Source organism: Nomascus leucogenys, chromosome 7b (assembly GCF_006542625.1).
Source record: "Nomascus leucogenys isolate Asia chromosome 7b, Asia_NLE_v1, whole genome shotgun sequence".
In the NCBI taxonomy this organism is placed as follows: Eukaryota; Metazoa; Chordata; class Mammalia; order Primates; family Hylobatidae; genus Nomascus; species Nomascus leucogenys.
The window spans coordinates 13366610-13381751 of NC_044387.1; positions in this window are offsets into that span (position 1 = coordinate 13366610).

A 15142-nucleotide genomic window follows, 5' to 3' on the forward strand; every position below is an offset into this window, starting at 1 on the left:
AGTCTGCAGGAGATTGAAGTGGAAGAAGCTGGCTTAGAGAATTATCTACCCGTGATATACCCCTGCGCAGCCCTGATCAATGAGCTGGACGTGCAAAAATAAATAAGACATGGTGCCTGTCCTCAAAGAGTTCAGAGTCTGGCAGGGAGACAGAGACATCAGTACATAGATGCTCAGAAGTCTTACACATGCAGTGAGACGTTCACGTGGGGCCAGCAAAAGCACAAAGGAGAACGTGGTTAGCTCTGCCTGGGATGGGGTGGGGTGCCGGTCATATGGTAGGCTTCATAGAGGAGGTGGCTCTTGAGATGAATCATGGAACATGAGTAAGGATGTTCAGGTGGACTGGAAGAGGCACAGCATTCCAGACAGAGGGCATGGTATGCCTGAAACTGCAGCATGATGTATTTGGCAAGCTGCAGGTAGCTTGTTAAGCTTGGAAGGTAGGGCTCCAAGGAGGAACACAGAGGTGAGGTAGGAAACAGAGTGTATGCCTGGACAGGGCTGTCCTCTGTGAGGGCCTTACATTTGAGATTCAGACCTTCCTTCTAGGAATTTACAGTCTGGCTGGAGCATAAAGAGTTAATGACTAAAGAAGCCACACAGAAGAGTTGAAAAGATGCTCATTATCCCCAATAATCAGAGATGCAAATGAAAACAATCCATCAGGTTGGCAAAAATTAAAACGCAAGTGTAGATGAGAATGAGGGAAATGGAAATTTTCATACACTTGATGAATTATGAGCCAAGAGCAGTGGGTGAGTATTTAGCAAAATTGAAATTATATCCTACAACCTACAGTTGCCATTTCTACATAGCCTAGAGAAACTCTTGAACATGTATATAGGGAGTGCATGCAAAGATCTCCATTGCAGCGTAGTTTACAATAGGAAAACAACCTGGCAAGTATTAAAAGATCTTGTTCTGGGCAGGGCGCAGTGGCTTATGCTTGTAATCCCAGCACTTTGGGAAGTTGAAGTGGGCAAATCATTTGTGGTCAGGGGTTTGAGAACAGCCTGCCCAACATGGTGAAACCGTGTCTCTACTAAAAATTCAAAGAAATTAGCCAGACATGGTGGCGGGTGCCTGTAGTCCTAGCTACTTGGAGGCTGAGGCAGGAGAATCACTTGTACCCAGGAGGCGGAGGTTGCAGTGAGACAAGATCGTGCCACTGGACTCCGGCCTGGGCGACTGAGCGAGACTCCATCTCAAAAAAAAAAAAAAATGTAAAACAACCTAAATGCTTTTTAGCTGGACAATGGACAAATGGGATGATCTATGACAGTGGAAAGAAATGAACCACATCTGCATGTATCAGCATGGGAAGATCTCACAATACGTCATGGCAGGTGAAAATGACAATCTGCAGAACGACCCCTACAGCAGGAAATGTACTGTTGATGTAGCCTTCAAAAGGGACACACAAAACCAGTCCATTGCTCATGGGTATGAGCGTGGAAGGTGAATGGGAAGGATGCCACAGAAATCCAACTTCACGTTACATTTAATTTAGTACTTTTCAGAAGCAGCTTTACGAGAGAGCTGCCAAAATGCTTTCTGATGAGATAACTAAGATGCTAGCAAGAGTGTCTGAGAAACAGTGTTGGTGAGCTGATCTGAAGTTAAGTGAGCAATTTCAATGTTGACATAAGGGAACAAATGTCTCATGTTTTATGACTTTGTCTCAGTTAAAGATTCATCCTCAGAAAGAGGAACCTTTTTAATTAAACATTGAATATTCTAGAGAGAGAAAAGCTGTAATCTTGGCAAAGTAAATAAAATATGCGTAGATTTTTTTTAACTTAAAGAAGGTTTTTTATTTCGCTGGCGTGGTTTCCAATAGCATTCCTTGTTCTTCATGTTCCTGAGGTCCCTAGATAGTGGAATTCACAATGATTCTTAAATTTCCAGGAGGCACAGGGACCAGGTAGTAAGTAAACATCAATTCAAATAGTGGAAAAAATTGGTCACACTTCAATTCATGCAGGGCCTCATTTGCCCATTGTGACTCGAAACCATCTTCATAATTTCTGTAATATCCGTGTACCACTCAAGGGAACACCAATAAAATCAATTTAGGATGCTTTAACCCAGGATACAGAAGATGAGCCTGCCATGGCTATAATCCCAGTCCAGATCGCCCCCTGGTGGCAGTATATCCAAATTGCAGGCCCAGAGATTTGGAATCATAAGCCCACAATGTACATGCTATGGAGGGACAGAGAGACCATTTAGTTACATCTTTCTAACCGTGCTTTCCTACTCCCACTCCAGTTCTATGTTATAGATGAGGAAACTGAGGCCAAATTGAACACATTTATGCTTAAATTGCAAGAGAGGAGTTTACGTTGCCTGCTTTGCAAATCCAAACTCTCAGTGATGTCAGAGTGGTAGGTTGATCTTTTCCCCATTCTCCCTCCCAGAATCATGGATTCTGTAATAAACAGGAACTAGAAGGAGCCACCGGAGAGGAAAATTCAAATGCAGGTTTGCTGTAGAAAGGCAACAAGAGACTCTAGCTAGGCTCGCGTTCTTGGGAAGACCACCTCGCTTGTCAGAGCCAATTCTCATTTCTAGAGTACTAACAGAGGGACAGTTCCACCTCTTTCAGAGGCTATTGTGAAGATTACCTGAGAAAATGCATGCCATGTATCTGACACAGAGCCAGTTATAGACATGCAATAAACACTTAATGCTTTTCCCTCCTCCAGGCCCGGTTTCCTAAATATGTTTAAAAGAACTCTGTGGCATGTTAACAGATGTTCTATGAAAAATTATCCCATTGTCAAATAAATCAGGTTATGCTGGTTTATATAACACTACACAGATTGCTTTTGGGCGAGACTTCTCAGAACTTTGAGCACGCTAAAATTGATTGCATCACTCCAAATTATTACACATAGTTTTCACTGTTCCTCACTTCGCCTGGCACAGACAGAGAGCTATGAACATCAGTTACAACAGCTGTGATTATGACAATGATTTTATTAAAATTGCAGGTTCAGAAGCCTGGGAGGTCAGCCGAGGAAGAGGAGTCCTATTTTGGGGGGTGGTTAGATGGGCTGATGTGTTAATCCAGATGCCCATTACCAATGCTTATGGGGAAATGTGACTGCCAAAGGCCTGGCCGCTTCCTTCCTCTGGCCCACACTGCAGGCATCACACTTGGGAAGCAGATAATCACAGAAGGGAGTAAGCCTACTCTTAGCACAAGGGGTTGAGTTTCTTTCATTGCTGGCATTGCATGAATCAGTCTGAGTGAGGGCATCTTAGCCTCCCTGTGCTGCTGGCTTCCCTGGTTTATGACAAGCAAGAGGGGTTAGGTGACCTGTCCAGGGCAGTGGCAGGAGCCAGGCCTGGGCCCCTCCTATCCAAATCCCTTTTCAGTGGGCCAGTATATATATGTATCTTTGAGACAGAGTCTCACTCTGGAGTGCAGTGGTGCGATCTCAGCTCACTGTAAAACTTTGCCTTCTGTGTTCAAGCGATTCTCCTGCCTCAGCCTCCTGAGTTGCTGGGATTAGAGGTGCATGCCACCGTGCCTGGCTAGTTTTTGTATTTTTAGGAGAGATGGGGTTTCACCATGTTGCCCAGGCTAGTCTCAAACTCCTGAGTTCAGGCAATCTGCCTACCTCGGCATGCCAAAGTGCTGGATTACAGGTGTGAGCTACTGTGCCTGGCCCCAGCAGGCCAGTATTTACTGAGCACCTACTATATGCTGAGTGTTTGGCACCATGTGGGAGACAGAGATGAGTAGTCCTTGGCTCAGAGGGATGATAATATGCACATAGATGAGCTTAATACAAGGTGGTGAAGGGTCAGGAGAGAGAAGGTGCAGCCTGGGAGATGGAAGTCAACCACCTGGGGCTTCCAGGGTGGGAATTTAGAAGCTGGGGAGCATTGCCCTAGGCCCCAGGTGATTTGGGGTCAATGTTACTAGAGGCTTGGAGCAGGTCAGGGTCCCATGCAGACTTCCTAGGGTAAAACATTCCAGGTCTCCAGGGGGAGGGGAATTGGTCACTGTGGGCCCTTTGGAGGTCAGAAATAAATAGTTCAGCTGCTCATTTGCTCCCCAGATGGTTCCCACAGCACATCCCCTCTGGCTTTCCCTAAACAAGCAAGCCCATTCTTTTGTGCAATCAATTCCGGGTGATAATAGGTTTCTTCCAGTCATCTTAACCTGTGACCCTGCTAAGGGATTTTCCCTAGATTTTGTTTTATATAATATTTATTTATTTATTTACTTTTTTAAAGATTTTTTTTTCTTGTTGTGGAGACAAAGTCTCACTCCGTCACCCAGGCTGGAATGCAGTGGTATGATCTTGGCTCACTGCAACCTCTTGGGAAGCAATTCTTGTGCCTCAGCCTCCTGAGTAGCTGGGACTATAGGTGTGCATCACTACACCTGGCTAGTTTTTGTATTTTTAGTAGAGACGGAGTTTTTACCATGTTGGCCAGGCTGGTCTTGAACTCCTGACCTCAAGTGATCCACCCATCTCAGCCTCCCAAAGTGCTGGGATTACAAATGTAAGCCACTGTGCCTGGCCTTTATATAATATTTAGTTAGGTCTATTTACCTTACTCCCCAGCCTTCTTGCAATGTCCAACACAGATAAGTTGATTCACCAAGGACAGACCACATTTTCTCAGACTTAAGGGACTTGAACCACAGGGTGACCCCATTAAGAATAATAGCTAGCACTGAGAAAGCACTGTATATACATGAACTCACTTAGTCACCACAACACCCCTGCCAGGTAGGTACCTTTATTGCCCTCAATGCCTCATAGATCCAGAAATTGAGGCACAGAGAATTCTAGTGACTTGCCCAAGGTCACACAGCTAGTGTGTTGGAGCTGGGGTTTGAATCCAGGTGGTTTAACTTGGAGGTCCTCACCTTTAACCTCACCTAGGTCACGTTGCTCAGGGGAAGTACAAACTATGGTGGGCAAGGTTGAGGTCTAGAATACGTATGTAAAAAATCCAGAGGAGAGGCCGGGTGCGGTGGCTCACCCTTGTAATTCCAGCACTTTGGGAGGCCAAGGGGGGCGGATCACTTGAGGTCAGGAGTTTGAGACCAGCCTGGCCAATATAATGAAACCCCGACTCTACTAAAAATACAAAAATTAGCTGGGTGCGGTGGTGGGTGCCTGTAATCCCAGCTACTTGAGAGGCTGAGGCATGAGAATCACTTGAACCCCGGAGGCGGAGGTTGCAGGGAGCCGAGATCACACCACTGCACTCCAGCTTGGGTGACAGAGCAAGATTCAGTCTCAAACAAACAAACAAACAAACAAAGACTCCAGAGGAGGAAGTTTACGTGGAGATTTTCATATTTGCTGCTAGTCATTACATTCTTCCTGATAATGAAATGCGAGAGATATTTTAAAGCTGGGTGAAGGAGAAGGAAAAGCTGCAGATGCATTTGGTAGGATTTGGGGAAAAGCCAGGCAACGTCTTCAAATAAATTAACCCAAGATAATTACAGGCCGGCTTCAGGTCCATAGTCCAAGCAGGGCTTCTTGGACTGTGGACTTCATAACACTTTAAAACACTTTAAGTCTTTATAACACTGTGCTCCCTCCCTGAAGAAGAACAAGAGGAAAAAGGCTGGGAGGTCTTTAGACGCCCCTCTCTGCACCTTCCTGTTTAACAAATAGGGAAACTGAGGCATGCATGGAAAATAAAGTGAACTGTCAAGGTCCCAAAGCATGTGAGAGGAAGACACAGATTGAGCTCAGGTCTCTCGGCTTCCTTTGGGGCACCCTCTCAGTGCCCTGGCTAATTCAATGGAGGGTGGCCAGAACCAAGACTCAGCTCTGGATGCCAGCTCAGCTGCCAAACAGCTGTGAGACCCGAGGCAAGAGGCCTCCTCTGAGCCTCAGTTTCCTCATTTGTAAACTGGGGATAGTCAGAGAACCTACCTCATGGGGCGGTTGTGAGGGTCTAGGGGGCTCCTGGGATGTAGTGCCTGCCGTAGTACCTGGCATGGAAGAGGGTCTGGGTAAGTGCGATTTAGCCTTAGTATATTTTCCACATACCCCAGTCACCCAGAAATGATTAGAAACAAAGAAAGGACAAAGGAGAAACCCTTTCAGTTTAGACGCAGGAAAGCTGAGAGAGGAGATGAGGGATATCTGTAGGGACAGAAATTAGACCGTAGGGTGGAGTCTGGGCTGGGCTTTGCCTGCAGGTGGGCAGATAAACATGTTACACATTGCCCAGCTGAGAATAAAAACCAAAGCCCCTCCAGAATAGTCCCTGGGGACCAAGCCACATGGCTGGGGAACAGCCTCAGAGTTTGGGTTCCCTAAAGGCAGACCCTGGAACAAGGATTCCCATGCAAGGGTTTACTTGGGAACCCTCATGAGGAGATGCAGGGAGGGGAGTGGGGAAGAGAGAGAAGGAAGATAATCAAATGTACACAACTGGCTGGGGGCGGCGGCTCACACCTGTAATCCCAGCACTTTGGGAGGCCGAGGCAGGCAGATCACCTGAGGTCAAGAGTTCGTGACCAGCCTGGCCAACATGGTGAAACCCTGTCTCTGCTAAAAATTCAAAAATTAGCTGGGCGTGGTGGTGGGTGCCTGTCATCCCAGCTACTCGGGAGGCTGAGGTGGAGAATCACTTGAACTTGGGAGGCGGAGGTTGCAGTGAGCCGAGATCATGCCACTGCACTGTAGCCTGGGAGACAGAGCGAGACTCCATCTCAAAAAAGAAAGAAAGAAAGAAGAAAGAAAGAAAGAAAGAAAGGAAGAAGAAAGAAAGAAAGAAAGAAAAAGAAAGAAAGAAGAAAGAAAGAAAGAAGAAAGAAAGAAGAAAGAAAGAAAGAAGAAAGAAAGAAAGAAAGAAAGAAAGAAAGAAAGAAAGAAAGAAAGAAAGAAAAGAAAGAAAGAAAGAAAGAAAGATGGATGAAGGAAATTACCCCTGGAACTTAATCCCCCTAGGAACTCTAGGAAGCATGTAGAATCTGTAGAACCTCAGAGCTATTGAGACGTTGGGGGAGAGCTGCCCCCATGGCAGGGGAGGGCTGCACCTCCTTGGCACTCGCATCCTTGGGGCAGGCTCTGCTCCAGCAGTGGTGGCAGTAGCCTGTGTCCCTGGCATAAGAGGCCAGTGCGGGCATTGGCGGCAGGAGTCAGGGGGAACACCCTGAATGGTCCAGGTGGCAGAGTGGGTGTCAAAGGCAAACACAGCAGACATGAGTGCAGGCAGTGGAAGTGGAGGCAGACTTGGTTCAGCAGGGGAAAGAGCTGAGCTCTGCTCCAGTTTGTGCAGAGGTGGCTGGGCAGACGTTTGAAAGAAAGAACGTGGGAGCTGGGAAGACAGCGGGCACTCGAGTGAACAGCAATGAGGGCTGGGCAGGGTCGGTGCCATCCCGCCAGTTATGTCTGTGTCTGCAAGCTGGCAATGATCTCAGCTGGGATTCAGTTCACCCACAGAGACAGGGAGACAGAGGCCCTGTCCTTCCCGAGGATTCCATTTCAAAGGAACAACTTTCAGGCCACTGCTGAGCTGTAGAGGATGCACACACATCTCAAAGGGACCAGGGAGGGATTCATCATGGTAAGCTGTTCTTAAGTTAATTTTCTAAGAAAGAGAGGCCAGGGCTGGTATAATTTGGGTATTTGTTGCCTCCAAAATCTCATGTTAAAATGTGATCCCCGATGTTGGAAGTGGGGCCTGGTGGGAGGTATTTGGGTCATGGGGGTGGGTCCCTCGTGGCTTGGTGCTGTTCTTGCAGTAGGAGTGAGTGCTTGTGCGATCTGGTTGGGTAACTGTGTGGCCCCTCCCCCCTCACTCTCTTGCTCCTGTTTTCATCATGTGACAGACATGCCTGCTCCCGCTTCACCTTCTGCCATGAGTTAAAGTTCCCTGAGGCAGCTGGGTGCCAAGGCTCATGACTGTAATCCCAGCACTTTGGGAGGCCGAGGCAGGTGGATGACGAGGTCTGGAGATCGAGATCATCCTGGCCAACATGGTGAAACTCTGTCTCTACTAAAATACAAAAAAATTAGCCAGGCGTGGTGGCGCATGCCGGCAGTCCCAGCATCTCAGGAGGCTGAGGCAGGGGAATCGCTTGAACCTGGGAGGCGGAGGTCGCAGTGAGCCGAGATCCTACCACTGCACTCCAGCCTAGCGACAGAGCAAGACTCCACCTCAAAAAAAAAAAAAAAAAAAAAGATTCCCTGAGGCTTCCCTAGAAGCAGATGCCAGCATGAAGCTTCCTGTATGGCCTGCAGAACTGTGAGCCAATGAAACCTTTTTTCTTATGAATTAACGGCCAAATACAGGGACCTACTGTCAGGCATTGGCTAGAACAAAAACAGTCAATTCTCCAGGTAATGTTGAGCTTTCTCAAGCAGCATTATTTATCTATTTATTTATTCATGTATTTTTTTTTTTAGAGACAAGGTCTCATTCTCTCACCCAGGCTGGAGTAGTTGTGCAATCATAGCTCACTGCAGCCTCCAACTCCTGGGCTCAAGTGATCCTCACACCTCAGCCTCCTGAGCAGTTGGGACTACAAGTGCATATCACCATGCCTGGCTTTTTTTTTTTTTTTTTTTCAGACAGAGTTTCCCTCTTGTCGTCCAGGCTGGAGTGCAGTGGCGCGATCTCGGCTCACTGCAACCTCTGCCTCCCAGGTTCAAGTGATTCTCCTGCCTCAGCCTCCTGAGTAGCTGAGATTACAGGCAACCACCACCACGCCTGGCTAATTTTTTGTATTTTTAGTAGATACAGGGTTTCACCATGTTGGGCAAGCTGGTCTCCAACTCCTGACCTCAGGTGATCCGCCTGCCTCAGCTTCCCAAAGTGCTGGGATTACAGGCGTGAGGGCCATTTTTTTTTTTTAAAGGTACAGATGGGGTCTTGTTATGTAGCTCAGGCTGGTCTCAAACTCTTGGGCTCAAGTGATCCTCCCTCCTGAGCCTCCCAAAGTGTTGGGATTACAGGCAGGAGCCACCGCACCCAGCCTCAGGTGACATTTTAATGGGGAGAGGATGGTGATGCTGGAGTCATCCAAGGGACGTGTCCTGATGCTCCTAGGAGCCAGCTAGAGTTTGGTCTTCCCTTAGTGCTGAGGTTAGGACAGAGTTTTTCTGTGCCAAGAGCTCTGCAGTTCAGTGGGTGGGACCTGACAGCTCTTCTTATAGGAAGACACCGTCTTGCTATTCTTTTTTTTTTTTTTTTTTGAGACAGAGTCTTGTTCTGTCACCAGACAGAGTGCAATAGCATGATCTAGGCTCACTGCAACCTCCACCTCTCAGGTTCAAGCGATTCTTCTGCCTCAGCCTCCCGAGTAGCTGGGACTACAGGCACCCGCCACCACATCTGGCTAATTTTTGTATTTTTAATAGAGAGGGGACTTCACCATGTTGGCCAGGATGGTCTTGATGTCCTGACCTCGTGATCTGCTTGCCTTGGCCTCCCACAAAGTGCTGGGATTACAGGCGTGAGCCACCGCGCCCGGTCCCTCTTGCTATTCTTCAGCAGCCTTGGAGTGAGAAACCTGAAGCCCCTGTCCTTCCCTGGAACAGAGAAACCTGCTGTCTCACATGCATATATGCACACACACACACAAACACACCATACATGAACTTACACACAGACATCTAAGGCCGGGCATGGTGGCTCACACCTGTAATCCTAGCACTTTAGGAGGCCGAGGTGGGTGGATTGCCTGAGGTCAGGGGTTTGAGACCAGCCTGGCCAACACAGTGAAATCCCGTCTCTACTAAAAATACAAAAATTAGCCAGGCATGGTGGTGGGTGCCTGTAATCCCAGCTACTCGGGAGGCTGAGGTAGGAGAATCGCTTGAACCCGGGGTTGGAGGTTGAACTGAGCCGAAATTGAAATTGAACCACTGCACTCCAGCCTGGGTGAAAAAGCAAAACTCTGTCTAGAAAACAAAACAAAACAAAACAAAAGCCAGACATCTAAGCACGTTTGTACAAGCAGGTGCATGCAAACATGATGCATACACACAAATATACATATTTGTACACATACACACCTAGGCACAACATACGAAAGCATTGCTAACTGAAGTCCAAATACAAGCATGCCAGCCGGCTTCATGAGCATGCAGCCTATAACCTGTGCAGTCCCAGAGGGCTCATTCTCAGAGGGCGCTGCACTTGATTTAATGCTTTACTGTTACAATTTTGAGATTCTTAATAATTTTTGAACAAGGGGCCCCCACATTTTCGTTTTGCACTGGGCCCTGCATGTACAGATGCACACACAGACATTCTCTATCTCATTCTGTCTTGCCCTCTCCCCTATCTTGACTTCACATTGGAAGTTCCCACAAAGCTCCATCCTCAACTCTGAAATCCAAGGGCTTAAAATGAAAAGGGAAAACTGTATCTGGGAGCGGCTGACCCTGCGGAAGAGGGGTTGAAGTAATGTCTGCCGCTGACCTCTAGGTGGCAGCACAAGCCGAGCCAAGCCTCAGCAGCGGATGGGAAGGAAGGAGGCGGGGCTGGGAGGATATGGGTGTCACCGCGTCACTGGTGCAATCCTTCTACAAACGGCACGATTTCCCAAAGCACGAGATTCTCCAAGGAATTGTCTCACTAATCCATTCTTCTACCAATTCAGTTTTAACAGTTTTCTTTCTTTCTTTTTTTTAAATTTTCTGATTACAAATGCAACATTTTTTGTTATAGAGAATAGCGTCTAAAGGAAAGTAAAAATCATCCATAACTAGACACTTTTTGGTTCTTTTTATTTACTTATTTTAGAGTCAGGGTCTCACTCGGCCACCCAGGCCGAGTGCAATGGCGAGATCTTAGCTCAATGCTGCCTCGAACTCTTGGGCTCAAGAGATCCTCCAGGGGACTACAGGTGTGCGCCACCAGGCCTGGATAATTTTTTTTTTTCCTATTTCATCCCGTGGCTAACAATGCCTGACTTCCTGGGAACGCAGCCCAGTAGGTCTCAGCCTCATTTTGCCCAGCCCCTGTTCAAAATGGAGTCACTCTGGTTTGAATGCCTGTAACAGTTCCAGCTCCTCCTTGAACCTCTTTTCCAGCACCTCTGTCAGCCTGGCTTACTTAGTGCTCCTTTGGCCAGCTCTGCTCTGCTGCGGGGGCCACTCCTGGAGGAGGTGTGCGTATCCCATGGGGGCACCTGCACTGCACAGCGCCTCCATGAGGGAGATGCACTGGCTCAGCGGCTCCCCATCTGCCTCAGGTCCTGCCCTCCTCCAGGGCACACCCCACAGCCTTGGCCTGCTGGGGTGTTCTCACCCAGTCGTCTGCCCCCTTGGATGGGCTCTGCGTGGCCACTAACACCTCAATCCCTACCTTGGGGTCCACTTGCATTTTGGAAGCTCCCTCATCCTGTGGCGTCATGGGGTGGAAGTGTGGCAGCCCCACTAGCCTCCATCCCCCGTGGTCTCCCTCCAACCCTCTCCTACCTATCAGAGGTCAGAAGGCAGAGAGTACAACAAGGTCCCGCAGGCACGATGGATTGTTCTCACTGGGGAACAAAATGTGAGTCTCCCCTTAGTGAAGGCCCCCAGCCTCTACCATTGCTCCTCTGGGAGGTATCCTCACCTGGCTTGGGGCAGAGGTGCGCACCCCAGCTCCTTCTTCACGGTAAGGGGGAAGGAAAAGCCACAGTTTTTCTTACCTGGCTAAGCACTCACCTCTGTGACACTTCTTCCCTCTCTCTAGCCCAGGTCTCCCTGGCCCAGAGGAGGGCCAGAGTGTGTTAGTGAGGATGTGGGGTTGCAGAGCCCTGAGAGGGCATCTGACCCCCATTGTTTATGGTTCTTTGCAGATGTGGGCTTCTTGATGCCTCTTTGTCTGAATTTGGAATCTTGAAAGTCCCCCTCATCATATTGTTACACTAACCAGATGTCCACTGATGGGAGCTTCAGATATTTCCAGCTTGGGACTATTACAAACCACACCCATGGAACATCCTTCTACACATCTTTTCATGCTCATGTCAGAATCGTCACAGCTCAGTGGATTCTTCTTGCCCACTGTCCCGGAAGAAAGCAACGAGAACGGGAGGTATTGCCACCTAGAAAGAGTTTAATAAACATGGGGACTGCCAAGCGAGGGGAACAGGGAGAAATTTTTCAAACCCATTTCCCTGAGAATTCAGAGGCTAGGGTTTTTTTAAGGGTACTTTGGTGGGCAGGGGGTTGGGGAACTGGAACCATTGATTGACTGGAGATGAAATCACAGGGGCATCTAAATCTGGCCGGGCACGATGGCTCACGCCTGTAATCCCAGCACTTTGGAGGCTGAGGTGGGTGGATCACTTGAGGTCAGGAGTTCGAGACCAGCCTGGCCAACAAGGTAAAACCCCGTGTCTGCTGAAAATACAAAAATTAGCCAGGCGTGGTGGTGCGTGCCTGTAATCCCAGCTACTCAGGAGGCTGAGGCAGGAGAATCACTTGAACCCAGGGGGCAGAGGTTGCAGTGAGCCGAGATTGTGCCACTGCACTCCAGCGTGGGTGGCAGAAGACTCCATCTCAATAAATAAATAAATAAATAAATAAATAAATAAATAAATAAATCTGCCTTTATGCAGCTGAATCAGTTCCTGGGAGTTGCGGGGGGGGGGCGGGTTGTGGTGGGGGTGGGTGGTCTCAGGACCAAGTGGTATCTCTGGGTCTATCAAAATGCTAAATCTGAAAAATATCTCAAAGACCAGTTTTCTTAGATTTCGCAATAGTGATGTCATCTATAGGAGTAGTTGGGGGAATTATAAATCTTGCCACTTAACCCCTAGTTAGGTGACTCTGGACAGTAAGCGACTTTTAGAAAAACAAGCTAAGCACTGGCCCGTCATTGTTTAACTCTGCCTATTCCTTAGCGAAGTTCAAGCCTCTACCTTAATTCTCCCCTTGTCTTATGAATGTAGCTTCAATCTTTGGAGAAGGAGCGAAGTGGTAGGGGGGATCAGTTTTCCTTGCCTGTAAGTTTAGCTATAAACTAAATTCCTCTCATAGTTTCTTGACCTCTGCACTAAAATAAGCAAAAAACCAATTTAGCCTGTGAGGTTAGAAGCAAGACGGAGTCAGTCACATTAATTTTCTCTCATTCATTACTTGTAATTATTATTATTGTTGTTGTTTATTTATTTTTATTTTTTTAGACGGAGTCTTGCTCTGTTGCCAGGCTAGAGTGCAGTGACGCGATCTGGGCCCACTCTAACCTCCGTCTTACAGGTTCAAGCGATTCTCCTGCCTCAGCCTCTCCAGTAGCTGGGACTACAGGCATGCACCACCACACCCAGCTAATTTTTGTGTTTATTTTTTTGAGACGGAGTTTTGCTCTTGTTGCCCAGGCTGGAGTGCAATGGCGCCATCTCGGCTCACTGGAACCTCCGCCTCCCAGGTTCAAGCAATTCTCTGCCTCAGCCTCCCGAGTAGCTGGGATTACAGGTGCCTGCCACCACGCCCTGCTAATTTTTGTATTTTCAGTAGAGACGGGGTTTCACCATCTTGGCCAGGCTGGTCTTCAACTCCTGACCTTGTGATCCGCCCGCCTCGGCCTCCCAAAGTGCTGGGATCACAGGTGTGAGCCATTCTGCAAAGGCAGTTTCAGTATTTCCGTGGGCTAGGTTTCTGAGAGTAAGACGGCAGGTTTAGTTAAAATGTTATTGTGTAAGTTAACAAATTGCCTTCCAGAAACACACAAATTTGCACTGTCATTAGTGTGAGTGAGCGTGCCTGTTTCCTCCTCTTCTCAGGGACTTCTGCTGTCACTTGCTTTATTTTCAGTAATATGAGAGGTCTAACAGGATCACACAGTTGTTTCATTTTGCATCGCTTTATTAGTGAAATCGAGCACCTTTGCTGTGGAGGGCCTTGATTATGCCTGCAATCTTGGGAAGGGGATTCAGAGAGAGAGAAACAAACAGAGGGAACACACTATTTGACAGCTCTGAAAATACAGAGTCCTCCAGAGCAAAAGGGCATCTTCGTTCTCCTCACAGGCACCGTCAGCCCTTATAGTCTGTATCTCAGATGGGCAAATTCCTCCTGCCAGGTTTAAAAAAATATATTACTTTTGGCCGGGCACGGTGGCTCACGCCTGTAATCCCAGCACATTTGGGAGATCATTTCAACAGATCATTTGAGGTCAGGAGTTTGAGACCAGCCTGGCCAACATGGTGAAACCCTGTCTCTACTAAAAATACAAAAAAATTAGCCAGGCGTGGTGGCAGATGCCTGTAATCTCAGCTGCTCCAGAGGCTAAGGTAGGTGAATCGCTTGAGCCCTGGAGGCAGAGGTTGCAGTGAGCCGAGATCCCCCCACTGCACTCCAGTCTGGGCGACAGAGCAAGACTCTGTCTTAAAAAAAAAAAAAAGAAAAGTGTCAAGGAAGGACTTAGGATCTCGGTTCACTGCAACCCCCACCTCCCAGGTTCAAGCGATTCTTCTGCCTCAGCCTCCTGAGTAGCTGAGATTACAGCCGCCTGCCACCACGCCTGGCTAATTTTTTATATTCTTGGTAGAGACAAGATTTCACCATGTTGGCCAGGCTGGTCTTGAACTCCTGACCTCAGGTGATCTGCCCGCCTCGGCCTCCCAAAGTTCTGGGATTACAGGTGTGAGCCACCATGCCCAGCCTTCCATGACACTTTTAAGACTACTGTTAGCATTCAGAGGGTGCAGGTCTGTCGGAGTCTTCAAAGGGAAACAGCTACAGGAGAAACCAACTCGCTATACCGGATTGTCCATGTCAATTCCCTGTCACCACCATTCCCTTCGAAGGTTTCCTCTGGATGGCAGAGACTTCCCAGAAGCCCCTTCCTTGTGTGGTTCTAGCTTTGTTCCCCAGTGAGAGGCTCTAGAGAAACATCTAGAAGACAGGAGAGAAGGAGAGGACACTGTCTTCTGAAGGTACCAGTAGCCAAGTGTGGGGCAAGTGAGATGCCCAGCCCCTCTCTTGGGAGCTCTTGAAAGCCATCCTTGCCCGTTAGTGGCAGCTTCTCCCACCCACTGGCGGCTTCTCTGGCTTTTGCTCTGCATGCTCTTTCCACAGTTGTTTTGGTTTTAAACGGGGTTTTTGGAGAACAAATATTTGAATATAGGAATCTGGAATTGTTCCTTTCATCTTTTTAGATTTGAAGGCCACAGTGACTTCATTGCCAGTGGAAAGTGAGA